Source organism: Pseudophryne corroboree, chromosome 11 (genome assembly GCF_028390025.1).
Source record: "Pseudophryne corroboree isolate aPseCor3 chromosome 11, aPseCor3.hap2, whole genome shotgun sequence".
Taxonomy (NCBI): Eukaryota; Metazoa; Chordata; class Amphibia; order Anura; family Myobatrachidae; genus Pseudophryne; species Pseudophryne corroboree.
The window spans coordinates 298,850,403-298,870,243 of record NC_086454.1 but is presented as its reverse complement, the minus strand read 5'-3'; the positions used below and the strand labels follow the sequence as shown (position 1 = coordinate 298,870,243).

The 19,841-nt window shown below is 48.2% G+C and overlaps 1 protein-coding gene and 1 long non-coding RNA gene across 7 annotated transcripts in view; one reads left to right on the top strand and one right to left on the bottom strand.

Moving 5' to 3' along the window:
* The window catches only part of LOC134969512 (serine/threonine-protein kinase Nek11-like), an 840,206-nt gene that overhangs the window by 444,637 nt on the left and 375,728 nt on the right, over window positions 1-19,841 (bottom strand). The gene's annotated exons all lie outside the window — the stretch shown is intronic.
* LOC134970196 (uncharacterized) overlaps window positions 1-19,841 on the top strand; it is a 67,662-nt gene that overhangs the window by 33,309 nt on the left and 14,512 nt on the right. The window contains exon 2 of the long non-coding RNA XR_010189717.1: window positions 17,298-17,416. This is a non-coding gene — a long non-coding RNA (uncharacterized LOC134970196). The remainder of the gene's footprint in view (window positions 1-17,297; window positions 17,417-19,841) is intronic.

The following is a 19,841-nucleotide window of genomic DNA, read 5'->3' as shown; positions in this document are numbered from 1 at the left end:
ATATAGGAACAAAGGGTGCAGGTGCACCATACACCATTAAAATTATTACAACCATAATATAATATTCGAGGTTCTTGGCATATATTGGCCAGTATAAGAGCCTGCCCACCATTTGCTTAACACTGACTTTTTTAACTCCTTATCTTTTTCTGTGTGGTGCCCTATGGTGGTGTGGCTGGGGTGGTCTGGGGGTGCTCTGCACCCCAGAGGTGAACCCCTATAGTGTTAGGGCCCTGTCCGATGAGGTCACCGTGAAGTAGGTGGGCAGGCTCATATACTGGCCAATATATGCCAAGAACCTTGAATATTATATTATGGTTGTAATACTTTTAATGGTGTATGGTGCACCTGCACCCTTTGTTCCTATATTGTAGTATTGCAGTACTAAGTCCCAGCAAGGTAGCACATCCCATTATAAGAAGCTAGGGTGTGCAGTCCAGGCCCCGTCTCCATATAGTCTATATTATGTGTGTGTATACACACCTGAGGGATTGGGACAGCCCCATACCTCCCAACTGTCCCGATTTTTGCGGGACAGTCCCATTTTTTGGGGACTGTCCCGCTGTCCCACCCGCGGGCCACAGTGTCCCGCGGTGGGGGGGGCAGTTGGGAGTCTCCTGCACTCCGGTGAATAGACGCTGTGCGCATGCGCACAGCGTCTATTAACTAGAGGCAGAGGGAGAGGGGGCATGCCAGCGGCTCACAGAGCGCTGGGCATGCCCCCAAAGTGACGAAAAGCGGGGGTGTGGCTCACGATCGCGGGCACTCCCGCAAAGCCACGCCCCCTTTACGGAGGCCACACCTCCTTTTACCAGGTGGGCGCGGCGTAGCCGTGCCGCCGATGTCCCTCCTTGACGGCCACAAAAGTTGGGAGGTATGCAGCCCTCATCTCTGGATTAGCACCCCACCCACTGCCTCAGGCTTTTAAACAGGGAACCAGCACATGCTGACTGCACAAAAGACATAGGTAAGATCCTTTCAATTATATACAAGGTTAGTTTGGGGGTGAGCGTTTGGGGGCGTGGAGCTCCCTATATTGCTCAGGCTGGGCCACTTTGGGGCATCACCACCTTACATTTACTTTAACACATATCACATTGTGTTTTTTTTATATTTATGTAGCATTTTTCACATATCTTTTACACTTGTAACACTACTCAGCTAAACTTCACTTTCTAACACTGACACTTTACTGATGTCCTCTTTTTTTCTTTTACATTCAGCAGCCTCTTTCATTTGCTTAACACTGATCTTTCACTCCTATCCTTTTTCTGTGTGGTGCCCTGGGGTGGTGTGGCTGGGGTAGTCTGGGGGTGCTCTGCGCTCCAGAGGTGAACCCCTATAGTGTTAGGGACCTGTCCGATGAGGTCACCGTGAAGTAGGTGGGCAGGCTCATATACTGGCCAATATATGCCAAGAACCTCGAATATTATATTATGGTTGTAATAATTTTTATGGTGTATGGTGCACCTGCACCCTTTGTGACTATATGGTATCCCTGGATATACAGGATGCTTACCTGCATATCCCTATTGCCATGTCACATCAGCAATACCTGCGGTTTGCTATTGGCAATCTCCATTATCAATTCCAGGCCTTACCATTTGGTCTGACCACGGCTCCGCAAATTTTCACCAAGGTCATGGCAGTTATGACGGCTTCACTCCGCCGTCGGGGCATCTGGATCCTGCCGTATCTGGACGATCTGCTGATCCTGGCCAATTCCCCAGAAGTTCTCCTCTGTCATTTGGATCTGACGGTCCAGTTTCTGCAAGCCCACAGGTGGCTCATCAACTGGAAGAGATCATCCCTGGTTCCTGCCCAGAGCATGGTGCATCTGGGAGCGTTGTTGGACATACACAACCAGAGGTTGTTTTTGTCATAGGAGAAAGCCCTGAAGCTTCAGGACAAGATACGTTGCTTCCTCTCTCGTCCGCATGTGTCGATACACTCGGCGATGCAAGTACTAGGCCTCATGGTGTCGGCTCTCGACATGGTGGAGTATGCTCAGTTTAATTCCCGCCCTCTGCAGAAACTGTTTCTTGCCAAGTGGGAAGGCCTGCCTCACCGGATCAGGTCTCCAATGATCTCCTTGTCTCTGGAGATCCGTCTGTCACTGACCTGGTGGCTGCAGGACCATCGATTGAGAAGGGGCCGTCCCTTCTGGATCTCCAACTGGGTCCTTCTGACAACGGATGCCAGTCTGAGGGGTTGGGGTGCGGTGTTAAAGCAACACTCTCGTCAGGGTCAGTGGACCAGGGAGGAGTCTCTCCTCCCGATAAACATTCTGGAATTGCGGGCAGTGTTCAATGCTCTAAAACTGGCCCGGCATCTGGTACTGAACAGGCCTGTTCAAGTACAGTCAGACAACGCCACCACGGTGGCGTACATAAATCATCAAGGCGGCACTTGAAGCCGCATGGCAATGTTGGAAGTGTCAAAGATTCTTCAATGTGCGGAACACCAACTGCCAGCCATATCGGCAGTGCTCATTCTGGGGGTTCTCAACTGGGAAGAGGACTTCCTCAGTCATCAGGACGTACACGCCGGAGAGTGGAGCCTTCATCCAGAAGTGTTTCAACTCCTAGTGGACAAGTGGGGCCTACCAGATGTAGACCTGATGGCGTCTCGACACAATCACAAGGTTCTGGTCTTCGGAGCAAGAACAAGGGATCCTCAAGCGGCGTTCGTGGACGCACTGGCAATTCCATGGAACTTTTGGCTACCGTACGTGTTCCCTCCGGTGTCACTCCTGCCAAGAGTAGTGTGGAAGTTCAAGCAAGAAGGAGGAATCCTTCTTATAATAGCTCCAGCGTGGCCCAGACGGCATTGGTTCTCAGACCTACAGGGTCTCTCGCTAGAGCGTCCTCTCCTGCTTCCGCATCGACCAGACCTCCTCGTTCAGGGCCCTTGCGTTTACCAGGATTTGGCCCGACTGGCTTTGACGGCGTGGCTCTTGAAGCTTCCGTACTGAGGGCAAAAGGATTTTCTGAGGCGGTCATTCAAACTATGTTGAAAGCCCGTAAGCCGGCTTCTGCTGGGATTTACCACAGGGTCTGGAATTCTTACTTTGTTTGGTGCGCATCTAACAATCATGACATTTACAAGTTTAGTACGGCCAAACTTTTGGCCTTCCTACAACAGGGCCTGGACTTGGGCCCTCGGCTGGCCTCCCTCAAGATTCATATTTCTGCCTTGTCTGTATGGTTTCAGAGAAAAATTGCGACTCTGCCTGATGTTCATACCTTCACTCAGGGTGTTTTAAGGATTCAACCTCCCTATGTCCCACCTGTGGCTCCTTGGGATTTGTCGGTGGTTCTGGAGGCTTTGCAAGAGTCTCCGTTTGAACCTTTTGAATCTGTGGGCCTTAAGTGGCTTTCCGTCAAGGTCTTGTTTCTGCTGACTATTGCCCCTGCTAGATTGGTATCAGATTTGGGTGCCTTGTCTTGTAGGTCCCCCTTATCTGATTTTTCACCGTGACTGGGCGGTTCTTCAAACGTGCCCTGGTTATCTACCTATGGTGGTGTCTTCTTTCCACCTTAACCAGGAGATTGTGGTTCTGGCATTTGTCTCTCCGGATTTATCATCAAAAGAGCGGTCTTTGCATGTGGTAAGGGCTCTCCGTATCTATGTGAAGAGGACAGCCTCCGTTAGGAAGTCAGATTCTCTCTTTGTACGGTTTAGTTTTCACAAACATGGCTGGCCTGCTAACAAGCAGACCTTGGCCAGATGGATTAGAATGGTGATTGCACATGCTTATGTACAGGCTGGCCTTCCAGCTCCTGCTACCATCAAAGCCCATTCTACTCTGTCTGTTGGACCTTCTTGGGCGGCCCGCCGTGGTGCGACCCTTGAACAATTGTGCAAGGCGGCTACGTGGTCCTGAGTGAACACGTTCATAAGGTTCTATGCCTTCGATACTTCCGCCTCCCTTTGGACGCAGGGTTCCTGTGCCCGCTACAGTGCATCCCCTCCCATAAGGAACTGCTTTAGGACATCCCCGATGTTATTCCCTGTAGAATACCAATGCACCCCGCTGCAGAAAAGGAGATTTATGGTAAGAACTTACCCTTGTTAAATATCTTTCTGCGAGGTACACTGGATTCCACAGGGCGCCCATCCTGATGCACTTAGCTTCTTTGGGTTGGTATGGCATTAGCCGTTGATACCTTCTCCTGTCGTGAGAATGTGGTGTACGTGGCTACTAACGGCTGTCTTCTCTTTTGCCTGCTACTGCATTGGACTGATTAACGAAACTGAACTCCTGTTCATGGAGGCGGGGTTATAGAGGAGGTGGCGCTGAGCATCTTGGGAACAGTCAAAGCTTTTAGCCTGTTGGTGCCTCAGATCAAGATTCTACTCTACACCCCGATGTTATTCCCTGTGGAATCCAGTGTACCTCGCAGAAAGAGATTTAACAAGGGTAAGTTCTTACCATAAATCTCCTTTTTAGTTTTAATTAATTTTTTTTTAGTTTTAATAAAAAAAAAAGGTTCTTCAAGTCTTGGTTTCTAGTCCACCGCACATGCCAGGTGATGGTTGTGGATATGCCACCCCACTGGCAAGAGTAAATTCAGTTATTACTACCATCCAGTATTGCTGGAGATCTGAACATTGTAAGAAATTTTTACTATAGCCGGGTACACACCAGGCGATAATGAAATGCTGGCGATGAGCGATAGAGTGTTCAACAATATAGCGCATCATCGCCCGCATTCCCGGACATGCAGCTCAGCCTGACATTGACATTTATAAATTGCCTCAAAGTGAACATAGAGCATAAATACAATACACCATGGCACACCATAGCATAATAAGTACATAGAAAGAGTACCAAATATTACTATCACACAGGGCCGGACTGGGACTAAAAATAGGCCCTGGCATTTTTGTAGCACACAGGCCCACCTCTGTGACTCCTCCCCTTACTATTCCTGACTCCTCCCACTTATTAGTCTATGTTCTTACAAATATAATTAATATTCTAACAACATACAGGCGTACATCATTCTTTATTAAAATATACTCAACCAGTGGTTGAAGTGGAAATTTTTAAGTGGGGGTATGGAAATGTGAAGTTTGTAATGAAGCGCGCGTGCTCCGGAAAAGGGGGCGCGGTCACTCAAAAGGGGGCGTGGTCACTCAAAAGGGGGCGTGGTCTTCAGTGTAGTTTACCACACCATACACCCCTTATACGCATTATGCACCACAATAGTAGGACCCCTTATACTATCTAGTACTGCTGCCCCTTTCACATTATACCACACAGTATGAGCCAAAATTCACATTACAGCACCCGGTATGAGCCGAAATTTACATTATATGCCCCCGATAGTGCAGTGCCAGGTATACAAATGCCTCCACAGTGCCAGGTATACAAATGCCCCCACAGTGCCAGGTAAACAATTGCCCCCACAGTGCCAGGTAAACAATTGCCCCCACAGTGCCAGGTATACAAATGCCCCCACAGTGCCAGGTATACAAATGCCCCCACAGTGTCAGGTATACAAATGCCCCCACAGTGCCAGGTATACAAATGCCCCCACAGTGCCAGGTATACAAATGCCCCCACAGTGCCAGATCCACAAATGCCCCACAGTGCCAGGTATACAAATGCCCCCACAGTGCCAGGTATACAAATGCCCCCACAGTGCAAGGTATACAAATGCCCCCACAGTGCCAGATATACAGATGCCCCCACAGTGCAAGGTATACAGATGCCCCCACAGTGCCATGTATACAGATGCCCCCACAGTGCCAGGTATACAAATGCCCCACAGTGCCAGGTATACAATTGCCCCCACAGCAGCCAGTGCTGCAGCTACTTACCGCTGCTGCTGCTCCTCCTCCTCCGGGCTGTGAGGGACGGGGGTGAGAGCGCCGGGCGCCCGCCAGCGCGGCTGTGTCTGGCGCGGCAGCGTATAGCGTTCAAACCAGCCGCCGGTTCGTGAGCCAATCAGAGCTCGCGGACCGGCGGCTTCTGATTGGCTGCCGGTCCGCGAGCTCTGATTGGCTCACGAACCGGCGGCTGCTTTGAAGTCCGCTATACGCGCCGCGCCAGACACAGCCGTGCTGGCGGGCGCCCGGCGCTCTCACCCCCGTCCTTCACAGCTCTCCAATCCTGACAGCTGAGACGCGCTGCCGCCGGACTGAGCGGCAGCGCGTCTCAGTGACCGCTGGACCGGCCCACGTGGCCATCGGCCCTTCTGGCATTTGCCAGAAGTGCCAGATGGCCAGTCCGGCCCTGCTATCACACCACAGACAGATGGGGTAAGACAGATAACAGGGGAAAGGGTAGGGCAACTCCCTGAGTGGTGGATGGTAGTCAATCCTGTACCCAGCGTATGGGTGAGTAGACAAGGAGAGGAGACAAAGGAATGGAGCACTGGTGCCCAGAGCCAGCCCTACCAATATGATGCCCTAGGCAAGATTTTGGCTGGTGCCCCGTAGCACCGCTGCTATTTACACCTCTGGCCCAACACCCCTTTCCTAATGTACGTTACTCCTCACAGTAGTGACCCTTATTCACATTACATCACACTGAACTGCCCCTTATACACATTACACCACACCATATTGCTCTTTATTCACATTAGCCCAAACAGTAGTGCCCTTTATATACGTTACGCCACACATTAGAGCACCTTATACACATAATAAGTGACACACATTAGTAATGCATTTATACACATAATACCACACAGCAATGCCCCTTACACATGACATACATTATTAATATCCTTAGATTAACCATTTCTTTTTATTAAAAAAAAACCCCAAAACCTCAAATAAATGAATGTCCTTTTAAACATAATGCGACCTACACATTTGCCAACCTTTATTAATGCCCTTATACACATAATGTCCCTTACACATACGCCGCACATTATTAATGCCCTTATACACATAATGACACAGATAATGCCCCTTACAAATATGCTGCACATTATTAATGCCTTTATACACATGACACACACAATGACCCTTACACATAAGCTGAACACTATTGCACAATCAACCCACCCGTACACAGCCGCTAACACTGCGACCTCTGCCTCTGCTTGGATACAGATTTGTCCTCATACATCTTGCCTCAATATGCCATGCAGCGGACGATACCTGGCGTGAGTCAGCTGGCAGCTCCCGGCCAGCTCTGCTAATGTTGGGAGCCTTTTTTTTGCTTTAAATGCATCTTATTAGCATTGCTATGTGACTAGATGCACAGGTAGCTTCTGCTGATTAAAATGATATGTGGCATGCCTATATTCTGTGTGCAACTGTGGCTGTATCTGCATACGAAATGCTACAGTACATTACAGTGATTTCCAGGAATACACTGTAACGTAGCATTTTGTATGCAGATACAGCCGCAGTCGCACACAGAATATAGGCATGCTGCATATCATTTTAATGAGCAGAAGCTTCTTGTGCCCTTAGGCATTCCAAATGGCCTAGGCATTTGCCTAGTTTGCCTATAACTAGGGCCGGCTCTGCTGGTGACATGAGTGTGCTAGTGAAGAACAAGAGAGAGGAAGGCACTGGCCATAGAAGCTTACATACTAGGGGGAAATAAACCCCTTAGTCACTAAAACATTTTATATTTATATTAATTATGTCAATTTCTAAACTGATCCTAAAAATGAAATCCCATCTGATATACTTGTTGCATAACTAGACATACTGTATGTATCTGAGCAGCATACCAAAAAATAAAAGGTCACTATATAAAGCAAACAATTTCTCACCTTTTCTGCTTACTGATGCTCCATCTACTCATCAGTTCATGGCTGCTGCTGTACTACAGTAAACAATAAGAAGCAGCCTGGACTGTTAACCAATCAGAAGCTTCACAGGAAGCTTCAGTAAGAGGAAATAATTTGCTTTATTGAGATTTGCGGTTACAAACTGTACTCAGAGCCCTGTTGCTGCTGCATTGGGGATTGACAGGAATGCCGGCCACCAATAGCTCAGTACCCAAAAGCAGGTAAAGACTGACATTACTAGGGAAAGTCTAATGTACATAGGTACAGTGAACAGCAGATTCTCAAGTCATCAGAGTGGAGTTCCAAGTCCAGGCTTGGACTGGCCCACAGGGGTACAGGGGAAACCACCAGTGTGCCCTATTGCCTGGGGGGCCCACCTCCTGCTCTAAGGATCAGGTTCCAGACTGCACTTGAGTTATACATTATACATATGTTACCTTATACTGTACTATGGTGTATTGCTGTTTTCTCTGACGTCCTAGTGGATGCTGGGAACTCCGAAAGGACCATGGGGAATAGCGGCTCCGCAGGAGACTGGGCACAACTAAAGAAAGCTTTTAGGTCACCTGGTGTGCACTGGCTCCTCCCACTATGACCCTACTCCAAGCCTCAGTTAGATTTTGTGCCCGGCCGAGGTTGGATGCACACTAGGGGCTCTCCTGAGCTTCTAAAAAGAAAGTGAATAATTAGGTTTTTTATTTTACAGTGAGACCTGCTGGCAACAGGCTCACTGCAGCGAGGGACTAAGGGGAGAAGAAGCGAACCTACCTGCTTGCAGCTAGCTTGGGCTTCTTAGGCTACTGGACACCATTAGCTCCAGAGGGATCGACCGCATGGAACTGGCCTTGGTGTTCGGTCCCGGAGCCGCGCCGCCGTCCCCCTTACAGAGCCAGAAGCAAGAAGAGGTCCGGAAAATCGGCGGCAGAAGACATCAGTCTTCACCAAGGTAGCGCACAGCACTGCAGCTGTGCGCCATTGCTCCTCATACACACTTCACACTCCGGTCACTGAGGGTGCAGGGCGCTAGGGGGGGGGCGCCCTGAGCAGCAATAAAAACACCTTGGCTGGCAAAAATACCACAATATATAGCCCCAGAGGCTATATATGCCAGAATCCATAAAAAAGCGGGAGAAAAGTCCGCGAAAAAGGGGCGGAGCTATCTCCCTCAGCACACTGGCGCCATGTCTCCCTCACAGCTCCGCTGGAAGGAAGCTCCCTGGCTCTCCCCTGCAGTCTACACTACAGAAAAGGGTAAAAAAGAGAGGGGGGGCACTAAATTTAGGCGCAGTATATATAACAGCAGCTATAGGGGACATAATTCAGTTAGTCCCTGCATTATATAGCGCTCTGGTGTGTGCTGGCATACTCTCACTCTGTCTCCCCAAAGGGCTTTTGTGGGTCCTGTCCTCTGTTAGAGCATTCCCTGTGTGTGTGCGGTGTGTCGGTACGGCTGTGTCGACATGTTTGATGAGGATAATGATGTGGAGGCGGAGCAGATGCCTATAGAAGGGATGTCACCCCCTGCGGGGCAGACACCTGAGTGGATGGACTTATGGAAGGAATTGCGTGCACGTGTCGACTCCTTACACAAAAAATTTGACGACATGCCAAATGCGGGACAGCCGGCTTCTCAGCTCGTGCCTGTCCAGGCGTCTCAAAGGCCATCGGGGGCTCTAAAACGCCCGCTACTTCAGATGGCAGACGTGGATGTCGACACGGATACTGACACCAGTGTCGACGACGATGAGTCTAGTCTAATGTCCACTAAGGCCATTCGTTGCATGATTGAAGCAATGAAAGAGGTGTTACAAATTTCTGATATAAACCCAGGTACCACTAAAAAGGGTATTATGTTTGGGGAGAAAAAACTACCCGTAGTTTTTCCCCCATCAGAAGAATTAAATGAAGTGTGTGAAGAAGCGTGGGCTTTCCCTGATAAAAGATTGGTAATCTCTAAGAAGTTACTAATGGCGTTCCCTTTCCCGCCAGAGGATAGGTCACGTTGGGAGACACCCCCTAGGGTGGATAAAGCGCTCACACGTTTGTCTAAAAAGGTGGCACTACCGTCTCCGGATACGGCCGCCCTCAAGGAACCTGCTGATAGAAAGCAGGAGGCGATCCTGAAGTCTGTATATACACACTCAGGCATTATACTTAGACCAGCTATTGCGTCAGCATGGATGTGCAGTGCTGCCGCTGCGTGGTCAGATTCCCTGTCAGAAAATATTGACACCCTAGACAGGGACACTATTCTGCTAACCACAGAGCATATAAAAGACTCAGTCTTATACATGAGAGATGCACAGAGGGAGATCTGCCGGCTGGCATCTAAAATAAGTGCATTGTCCATTGCTGCTAGGAGAGGCTTATGGACTCGCCAGTGGACAGGGGATGCAGATTCAAAAAGGCACATGGAAGTTTTGCCTTATAAGGGTGAGGAGTTATTTGGGGATGGTCTCTCGGACCTAGTTTCCACAGCAACTGCTGGGAAGTCAGCATTTTTACTCCAGGTTCCCTCACAGCCTAAAAAGGCGCCGTTTTATCAGGTACAGTCCTTTCGGACTCAGAAAAACAGGCGTGGAAAAGGCGGGTCCTTTCTGTCTAGAGGCAGAGGTAGGGGAAAAAGGCTGCAACAAACAGCAGGTTCCCAGGAGCAAAAGTCCTCCCCCGCTTCTTCCAAGTCCGCCGCATGACGGTGGGGCTCCACAGGCGGAGCCAGGTACGGTGGGGGGCCGCCTCAAAAATTTCAGCGATCAGTGGGCTCGCTCACAGGTGGATCCCTGGATCCTGCAAATAGTATCTCAAGGGTACAAACTGGAATTCGAGGCGTCTCCACCCCACCGGTTCCTAAAATCTGCCTTGCCGATTACTCCTTCAGACAGGGAGGCTGTGCTAGCGGCAATTCACAAGCTGTATTCCCAGCAGGTGATAATCAAGGTGCCCCTACTTCAACAAGGACGGGGTTACTATTCCACACTGTTTGTGGTACCGAAACCGGACGGTTCGGTGAGACCTATTTTAAATTTGAAATCCTTGAACACATACATAAAAAAATTCAAGTTCAAGATGGAATCGCTCAGGGCGGTTATTGCGAGCCTGGACGAGGGGGATTACATGGTATCCCTGGACATCAAGGATGCTTACCTGCATGTCCCCATTTACTATCCTCACCAGGAGTACCTCAGATTTGTGGTACAGGATTGCCATTACCAATTCCAGACGCTGCCGTTTGGACTCTCCACGGCACCGAGGGTGTTTACCAAGGTAATGGCGGAAATGATGATACTCCTTCGAAAAAAGGGAGTTTTAATTATCCCGTACTTGGACGATCTCCTAATAAAGGCGAGGTCCAAGGAGCAGTTGTTGGTGGGAGTAGCACTATCTCAGGAGGTGCTACACCAGCACGGTTGGATTCTGAATATTCCAAAATCACAGCTGGTTCCGACGACACGTCTACTGTTCCTGGGTATGATTCTGGATACAGTCCAGAAAAAAGTGTTTCTCCCGGAGGAGAAAGCCAAGGAGCTGTCATCTCTAGTCAGAGACCTCCTGAAACCAAAACAGGTATCGGTGCATCACTGCACGCGGGTCCTGGGAAAGATGGTAGCTTCTTACGAAGCAATTCCTTTCGGCAGGTTCCATGCCAGAATCTTTCAGTGGGACCTGTTGGACCAATGGTCCGGATCGCATCTTCAGATGCATCGCCTAATAACCCTGTCTCCAAGAACCAGGGTGTCTCTGCTGTGGTGGCTGCAGAGTGCTCATCTTCTAGAGGGCCGCAGATTCGGCATACAGGACTGGGTCCTGGTGACCACGGATGCCAGCCTTCGAGGCTGGGGGGCAGTCACACAGGGAAGAAACTTCCAAGGACTATGGTCGAGTCAGGAGACTTCCCTACACATAAATATTCTGGAACTAAGGGCCATTTACAAAGCCCTAAGTCAGGCAAAATCCCTGCTTCTACACCAGCCGGTACTGATCCAGTCAGAAAACATCACGGCAGTCGCCCATGTAAATCGACAGGGCGGCACAAGAAGCAGGATGGCAATGGCAGAAGCCACAAGGATTCTCCGATGGGCGGAAAATCACGTACTAGCACTGTCAGCAGTGTTCATTCCGGGAGTGGACAACTGGGAAGCAGACTTTCTCAGCAGGCACGACCTCCACCCGGGAGAGTGGGGACTTCATCCAGAAGTCTTCACGCTGATTGTAAATCGATGGGAACGGCCACAGGTGGACATGATGGCGTCCCGCCTAAACAAAAAACTAGAGAGATATTGCGCCAGGTCAAGGGACCCTCAGGCGATAGCTGTAGACGCTCTAGTGACACCGTGGGTGTACCAGTCAGTTTATGTGTTCCCTCCTCTGCCTCTCATACCAAGGGTACTGAGAATAATAAGAAAACGAGGAGTAAGAACAATACTCGTGGTTCCGGATTGGCCAAGACGAGCGTGGTACCCGGAACTTCAAGAGATGATCTCAGAGGACCCATGGCCTCTGCCGCTTAGACAGGACCTGCTGCAGCAGGGGCCCTATCTGTTCCAAGACTTACCGCGGCTGCGTTTGACGGCATGGCGGTTGAACGCCGGATCCTGAAGGAAAAGGGCATTCCGGAGGAAGTCATTCCTACGCTGATTAAAGCCAGGAAAGATGTAACTGCAAAGCATTATCACCGCATAAATTTCAACTAGGTCGATTTCTGCATTTCCTACAAGCAGGAGTGACTATGGGCCTGAAATTAGGCTCCATTAAGGTACAGATCTCGGCTCTGTCGATTTTCTTCCAGAAAGAACTAGCTTCACTACCTGAAGTTCAGACGTTTGTGAAAGGAGTGCTGCATATTCAGCCCCCGTTTGTGCCTCCAGTGGCACCTTGGGATCTCAACGTGGTGTTGAGTTTCTTAAAATCACATTGGTTTGAGCCACTTAAAACCAAGGATCTAAAATATCTCACGTGGAAAGTGGTCATGTTATTGGCCTTGGCTTCAGCCAGGCGTGTGTCAGAATTGGCAGCTTTGTCATGTAAAAGCCCTTATCTGATTTTCCATATGGATAGGGCGGAATTGAGGACTCGTCCCCAGTTTCTCCCTAAGGTGGTATCAGCTTTTCACTTGAACCAACCTATTGTGGTGCCTGCGGCTACTAGGGACTTGGAGGATTCCAAGTTACTGGACGTAGTCAGGGCCTTGAAAATGTATGTTTCCAGGACGGCTAGAGTCAGGAAAACTGACTCGCTATTTATCCTGTATGCACCCAACAAACTGGGTGCTCCTGCTTCTAAGCAGACTATTGCTCGCTGGATTTGTAGCACAATTCAGCTGGCGCATTCTGCGGCTGGACTGCCGCATCCTAAATCAGTAAAAGCCCATTCCACAAGGAAGGTGGGCTCATCTTGGGCGGCTGCCCGAGGGGTCTCGGCTTTACAACTTTGCCGAGCTGCTACTTGGTCAGGGGCAAACACGTTTGCAAAATTCTACAAATTTGATACCCTGGCTGAGGAGGACCTTGAGTTCTCTCATTCGGTGCTGCAGAGTCATCCGCACTCTCCCGCCCGTTTGGGAGCTTTGGTATAATCCCCATGGTCCTTTCGGAGTTCCACTAGGACGTCAGAGAAAATAAGATTTTACTCACCGGTAAATCTATTTCTCGTAGTCCGTAGTGGATGCTGGGCGCCCATCCCAAGTGCGGATTGTCTGCAATACTTGTACATAGTTATTGTTAACTAAAGGGTTATTGTTGAGCCATCTGTTGAGAGGCTCAGTTGTTTTCATACTGTTAAACTGGGTATAGTATCACGAGTTATACGGTGTGATTGGTGTGGCTGGTATGAGTCTTACCCGGGATTCAAAATCCTTCCTTATTATGTCAGCTCGTCCGGGCACAGTGTCCTAACTGAGGCTTGGAGGAGGGTCATAGTGGGAGGAGCCAGTGCACACCAGGTGACCTAAAAGCTTTCTTTAGTTGTGCCCAGTCTCCTGCGGAGCTGCTATTCCCCATGGTCCTTTCGGAGTTCCCAGCATCCACTACGGACTACGAGAAATAGATTTACCGGTGAGTAAAATCTTATTATTAATCTGGTACATTATCATGCATGCAACAGCTAAATGTAATGTATATATTTCTGAAGGGGCCCAGACATTGCACTCTCTAATCTGGTTAGTCAAACCAATGAGGTGGAAGGCCACACCCCCTTTGCAGACTGGCCACGCACCAAACATAGGCCCCTACCACTGCATCCACCCGGTGGGCCCTACATGCCCCAGTCCGACACTGTCTAAGTCACTCAGTTCAAAGAAACATTGGTGACGGTGGCCATAGGGCCTTATTCAGTAAGGATTGCAAATTCTGCTAATTAGCAGAATTTGCCATCCTTTTGTTCGCATGCTGGGGGCCGCCCATCGCAGGGCAAGGCCACCCAGCATGCTGACCGCTGCCTATCCCCCTTAATAAAGCAGAAATTTCGATCGCATTGCAATTTCTGCTTCATCGCAGAAATCAGGGTTGTCTCCTGGCGGCGCAGGGGGCCCGCCGCCATGTTTCTGATCGCGGCGGCTGCGTGTGATGTCACGCAGCCACCGGGATCATGCCTACACCACGCTCCCGTCCCTAAAATGCTGCCCTCGTTTGGCCGCCTCCGTCCCCACAATGCTCCGTCTCCGCCTAGGAAATGGAGCGTTGCCGTCCTCCCCACTACCGCCTCTGCCTGATTGGCAGGCAGAGGTGATCGCATTTTCATTGTGATCCAACCTGCATTAGGCCCATTATCTGCCGTCAAATTCTATGTTTCTATGGTAGATTACTGACCTGACTGTACTCAGTGATATTTAACTCCACCATTTATACAATCACTAATGTCAGTTTATAAAAGTAACATAATACTTGTGGGTTTGGGTGCAGATGAATGGATCTTTATTTTGTTGGCTGCAGAACCCACACTGATCCACTGCGAATTATGCAGTAAAAATTGATGGATAAGTGTGGCAGACACAGAGAGCTTCCAGTTGTATCACATTCATGTTCACACTATGGGGCTGCAAACTGAGATTAAAGCCAAAATTGGGGGGATCAAGAGACTATGAAGGATGTCGTTGCCTCATTGCAAGTCCCCTACGTGAATTGTCCCCTATGTGTCTACAGGCTCCTGTGTTGTGTATGTGAATTACTTATTTTCTGAGTAAATAAATTATGTTAATCCCAACCCATAAATAAATAAATACACTGCTCAAAAAAATAAAGGGAACACTAAAATAACACATCCTAGATCTGAATGAATGAAATATTCTTATTAAATACTTTGTTCTTTACATAGTTGAATGTGCTGACAACAAAATCACACAAAAATTATCAATGGAAATCAAATTTATTAACCCATGGAGGTCTGGATTTGGAGTCACACTCAAAATAAAAGTGGAAAAACACACTACAGGCTGATCCAACTTTGATGTAATGTCCTTAAAACAAGTCAAAATAAGGTTCAGTAGTGTGTGTGGCCTCCACGTGCCTGTATGACCTCCCTACAATGCCTGGGCATGCTCCTAATGAGGTGGCGGATGGTCTCCTGAGGGATCTCCTCCCAGACCTGAACTACAGCATCCGCCAACTCCTGGACAGTCTGTGGTGCAACGTGGCGTTGGTGGATGGAGCGAGACATGATGTCCCAGATGTGCTCAATTGGATTTAGGTCTGGGGAACGGGCGGGCCAGTCCATAGCATCAATGCCTTCGTCTTGCAGGAACTGCTGACACACTCCAGCCACATGAGGTCTAGCATTGTCTTGCATTAGGAGGAACCCAGGGCCAACCGCACCAGCATATGGTCTCACAAGGGGTATGAGGATCTCATCTCGGTACCTAATGGCGGTCAGGCTACCTCTGGCGAGCACATGGAGGGCTGTGCGGCCCCCCAAAGAAATGCCACCCCACACCATTACTGACGCACTGCCAAACCAGTCATGCTGGAGGATGTTGCAGGCAGCAGAACATTCTCCTTGGAGTCTCCAGACTCTGTCACGTCTGTCACATGTGCTCAGTGAGAACCTGCTTTCATCTGTGAAGAGCACAGGGCGCCAGTGGCGAATTTGCCAATCTTGGTGTTCTCTGGCAAATGCCAAACGTCCTGCACGGTGTTGGGCTGTAAGTACAACCCCCACCTGTGGACGTCGGGCCCTCATACCACCCTCATGGAGTCTGTTTCTGATAATTTGAGTAGACACATGCACATTTGTGGCTTGCCGGAGGTCATTTTGCAGGGCTCTGGCAGTGCTCCTCCTGTTCCTCCTTGCACAAAGGCGGAGGTAGCGGTCCGGCTGCTGGGTTGTTGCCATCCTACGGCCTCCTCCACGTCTCCTGATGTACTGGCCTGTCTCCTGGTAGCGCCTCCATGCTCTGGACCCTACGCTGACAGACACAGCAAACCTTCTTGCCACAGCTCGCATTGATGTGCCATCCTGGATGAGCTGCACTACCTGAGCTACTTGTGTGGGTTGTAGGGAGGTCATACAGGCACGTGGAGGCCACACACACTACTGAGCCTCATTTTGATTTGTTTTAAGGACATTACATCAAAGTTGGATCAGCCTGTAGTGTGTTTTTCCACTTTCATTTTGAGTGTGACTCCAAATCCAGACCTCCATGGGTTAATAAATTTGATTTTAATTGATAATTTTTGTGTGATTTTGTTGTCTGCACATTCAACTATGTAACGAACAAAGTATTTAATAAGAATATTTCATTCATTCAGATCTAGGATGTGTTATTTTAGTGTTCCCTTTATTTTTTTGAGCAGGGTATATATATAATGTACAGTCTAGCACCGAGCACCTGTCACAACCTGTGCAAGTTCCTCTTTCCCACCTGGGGTGTTGCTCTCTGCTCTGGTGCTTCTAGCACACTCTGGTATGTATCTCAGTGCTAAGATACAGACCAAAGTGTGCTAGAAGCACCAGAACAGAAAGTGAGGCCGGAAAGAGAAACTGCATGGGTTGTGACAGGTGCAGGGTGCTAGAATGAACACTGTATTATATAGCACTCCTTTAAATTTGATGTAAGTGGATAATGTGGGAGATGCATCAAAGCTTGAAAGAGATAAAGTGGAGAGAGATAAAGTACCAACCAATCAGTTCCTAACTGTCATTGGTCAGACTGTGGGGTCTATTTACTAAGCCTTGGATGGAGATAAAGTCGCAGGAGGTAAAGTACCAGCCAATCAGCTCCTAATTGTCATTTTTCAAACACAGCCTGTGACGTGGCAATTAGGAGCTGATTGGCTGGTACTTTATCTCCAGCGACTTTACCTCCATCCCAGGTAAATAGGTCCCTGTGTTTGAAAAATGACACATGCTGATTGGTTGGTATTTTATCTCTCTCCAAGTTTTAATACATCTCACAAAAGCGTTTTCTTAAGCTATGTTTGCCGACACATGATATAAAAGAGAGATATCGCAGTAGCTTTTGAGGCATGGACAATTACATTTTTGAAACAAACAAAACCTATTTTTAGCCGTTATTGGCTCTTGACCATACATCGTGTTTTACAGTGATCAGAGCGGAGCTGCCAGCTGGGGAAATGCATATCACACACAGCTGGGAGATGCCTCTACGCCAAGGTTCTACTAATGAACGATAAGAACTGCTACACCTAATGTAGATCTAAAAGGTAACAAGAGGTGGACACGTATACAGAGAATAAGGAGGAGGATTTGTGGAAATGAAGCCGTATTTCCAGGCTGGAGGAGACAGCATAGATGCATCTTCTAAACATGTGCTGTGAACACCATTGTGTAAAGAGAAAATGAGGCAGAACAGAAGATAACTCATCTGGGGCATTGGTTGTAAGCGGCTGCCAGATTCCTTGCTTGGTTTTGTTCCAAGATCCTCTGATATTTTCTCTTTCATTCAATGCCATTGAGAGAGAAAGAGTGAGAGCAAGAGTGTGGGTGAGAGGGATCATGAGCGATGAAGAGACCGGATGTTGATGCCAGCTGTGTTCTGTTACTCACATCACTAGAGAGTAAAAGTCTTAAGTGGGCGGGGACACGTGGCATTAATTGATAGACGCTAATTACTGGTTAGGTTACAAAATAACTTCTAGCAGTATAATTGAGACGTCTTTGCCCACTGTGGGTTTAGGTGCCCTGCATCAGCGCAGTGCACACCTCTCCCTGGCAGCCGGCATGCAGTGGCGCAATAATTAGCTTGCTGCCTCACAGCACCACCAAGGTCCTATATGTGTGGGGCTTGTATGTTCTCCCCATGTTTGCGTGACTTTCCTCCAGGTGCTCTGTTTTCCTCCCACGATCCAGCAATATACTGGCAGGAATGTGGTGGGGAATATACAAATGTATCCTCAGACATCTAGCATCCATATGCCATGTAGCACTCCTGGCTAGTTACCTCTTATACGCACGCACCTGGTCGCATCATGGCATCAGTCACAGAATAATGAACTGAGACACTGGAGAGTGTAATACAACTGTATGCCCACTAGATGTCGCTATTCCTAAACTGCACTGCGCATGCTCCAAATAGCAAAGTAGTAGTATTGAAACTACTGTATGTTTTAATGTGCTGCTTTTTTGATTCCTTCTACAAAGTTTTATGACAATGGCCCTCATTCCGAGTTGTTCGCTCGGTATTTTTCATCGCATCGCAATGAAAATCCGCTTAGTACGCATGCGCAATATTCGCACTGCGACTGCGCCAAGTAATTTAACAATGAAGATAGTATTTTTACTCACGGCTTTTTCGTCGCTCCGGCGATCGTAATGTGATTGACAGGAAATGGGTGTTACTGGGCGGAAACACGGCGTTTTATGGGCGTGTGGTTGAAAACGCTACCGTTTCCGGAAAAAACGCAGGAGTGGCTGGAGAAACGGAGGAGTGTCTGGGCGAACGCTGGGTGTGTTTGTGACGTCAAACCAGGAACGACAAGCACTGAACTGATCGCACAGGCAGAGTAAGGTTGAAGTTACTCAGAAACTGCTCATTAGTTTGTAATCGCAATATTGCGATTACATCGGTCGCAATTTTAAGAAGCTAAGATACACTCCCAGTAGGCGTAGGCTTAGCGTGTGTAACTCTGCTAAATTCGCCTTGCGACCGATCAACTCGGAATGAGGGCCAATGTACTGAACTCTCTCTCTCTCTCTCTCTCTCTCTCTCTCTCTCTCTCTATATATATATATATATACATACATGCATGCATACACACTTATAAATAAGCTGGTTTGAGCTTATAATGAATATTATTTATTTTTAACAAATTATTTTTTTGATATACAGTACACTGAAATAGTATACCCTGAAAAAATATACAGGACAGTACTTCAAATTTGTGCATAATGGGGGTAATTCTGAGTTGATCGCAGCAGCAAGTTTGTTAGCAATTGGGCAAAACCATGTGCACTGCAGGGGGGACAGATATAACATGTGCAGAGAGAGTTAGATTTGGGTGGGTTATTTTGTTTCTGTGCAGGGTAAATACTGGCTGCTTTATTTTTACACTGCAACTTAGATTTCAGTTTGAATACACCCCACTTAAAACTAACTCTCTCTGCACATGTTATATCTGCCCCTCCTGCAGTGCACATGGTTTTGGCCAACTGCTAACAAACTTGCTACTGCGATCAACTCAGAATTAGGCCCAATGTACAGTATCTAGCAAATACAGTAAAAGCTTGAGGCATTTGTTCTTCCAATATTTTTATCAAAAAATGTAAGCTTGCAGCCTGTAAAAGAAACCTAATTCTCCACTGTGATTGCTTATTGCAAATATACAGCATCTGTGACAATTTCCACAATGATCTGCTACTATACATGTCCTCTAAGCAGGTAGTGACAATTTCCAAGTGAAGGTAAACACTGTGCTGTGATGTCCATGTGAAGGCAGGCATTTGCCACATGCAGTAATTTCTGAATGAGGACTTTCTCCATAGGGATTAATAGTGACACGCTGATTGGTCAGTTTGCTGACAGAGTTCCATAATGATCTCCTATCAGCCAGTCAGCGGACACTGCCATAGAAACTGTCCGCTTCTTGGCTGAGAGTGGTCCAACGCTTAGCCAATCAGAGTAATTTCTAT